This window comes from Loa loa, assembly GCF_000183805.2.
Source record: "Loa loa unplaced genomic scaffold supercont3.58, whole genome shotgun sequence".
In the NCBI taxonomy this organism is placed as follows: domain Eukaryota; kingdom Metazoa; phylum Nematoda; class Chromadorea; order Rhabditida; family Onchocercidae; genus Loa; species Loa loa.
The window spans coordinates 93,437-95,254 of NW_018108238.1; positions in this window are offsets into that span (position 1 = coordinate 93,437).

Here is a 1,818-nt window from a genome sequence, read left to right on the forward strand (position 1 = left end):
AACTTATTTCTTTGGGGATCTTCATATTACTCAATGTGCGTTTCTATCATCAGTGCTTTTTTGAAGTTGCGCTTCGGTTACAAAATCTGCGTTTCATTGGTTGTGTTTCTAACTTTTAATCTGTCAGCACTTTTTTTTTCGTTTTTCTCATTTTACCTATTAGAATATATGGTGGACCTTAGGCCATGTGGTTAAGATCATTTGTCATAAAATGGTCGAGGTTACACTGCCATGAATGTTAATTTTCTTTTGGTTGGAATTTTACTGTCATTTTAATCCAGATTTTCTCGTTACTGCGGTGGTGCAAGGAAGTCTTATAGTTTCAGTTTACTCAAGAAGCTAGAATAGCAACTCCATGACACTTTTTTAATATTATTTTTGATTGCTCACTGTTAATAGTTGATTCTTTTTCGATTTCTTAAATTTTATGTCCCAGTTCTGTGATGTATCTCGCTTTTCTTGTTATTTTTCGATAAGCAACCAAGTTAATGTGAAATTTTCTTTCAAATTTTCTTTCAATATGAAATTTTCTTTCGTATAGCTCGTGAATTGAAAACAAAAATGTATGTAATTCAGATTACTTCTGTAACGCACATGTCATTTACCACACATTTTTTAATGCCTCCTTCTGATAAATATGGACATACGTTAGGTTCATCTTTTTTTTTTCGAATTCCTACAAAAATTTTACAATTTTCCGACTTCGTCAACCTTCTTTTAAGATAATTGTTTCAACCTTTTTTTAAGATAATTATTTCCTTCCCCTTCTTTTCATTGTTAGTAGCGAAGTTGAATGCACTTTCCAGAATAGCGATTTCTAGCTTGAGCCAATTCTATGATTTTCATTTTTCTCCCTGGCTAGTTAGTCCACTATCTATAAAAAAAGGTTTTAAAAAAAGAGAAAAAAGAAAATCATGGAATTTGTCACATTGGTCTTTCATATCTTTGAGGTGAATAAGCCATTTTATAGTACTTTCCCTATTTTGAACCTTTATTTCATTTTTTTTTCATGCTACGGACTCTTATTTTTTTAATTTTCCGGTTAACCAAAATTCTTGTCCAGAAATGTGATATTTTTTCCAAGGTGATACCTAACTTTTTGTGATATTATTTTTTTAAAATCGTTACGAATTTAAGCTATGATTTTTTCAAGGGTTATTTTTATTTCATGTTATAGCTGCTTTTCGCGATTATTTCCGACTGATTTTTATTGTGCATTTCTTTTTGCATGTCACTTATAACTGTATTCATGTCATTATCACATTAGTGGGCTTACTGTCCATATGGTATATTTCTAAGCCCAGTCCTCCGGTTCTAATTATTCAATGAGGTTTTTAATTAATAATTCCAAAAGTGATTCAAAGATGAAGTTACGGTTTCTTATTTGTTTATTGCTAGTAGTAATTAGTAAGACACTCTTGTGAAGATGTAAGCGAATATGCTTGAAATATTTTTGAACTTTGGTTAAAATTACAACTTCATACTTCTCGTCAGTGATTGCGGTAGTAGTACGCATGTCAAAATGCTTGTGGATTGTTCTTTGGCTTGTTGGATCGGAAATAATGCACAGCAGAATTAATTTTGTATTTCGAGATGGATTCAGTTGTTTTTTTTGGTTGAATCATCATTCCAGAGGATTGCTAATATCATGCAGTATATACATCATCCCTTCATTATGTATTTTGTAAAACAGCTCTGGTGATGGAGTGATAAATTATTTGCTGTAATATACTGCTTTAAATACTCCTAAGGAATGAAAATATTTTGGAAATTGGATTAAAAATCATTTTTTGTTAATTTCCCTAATTTATGTTTTTT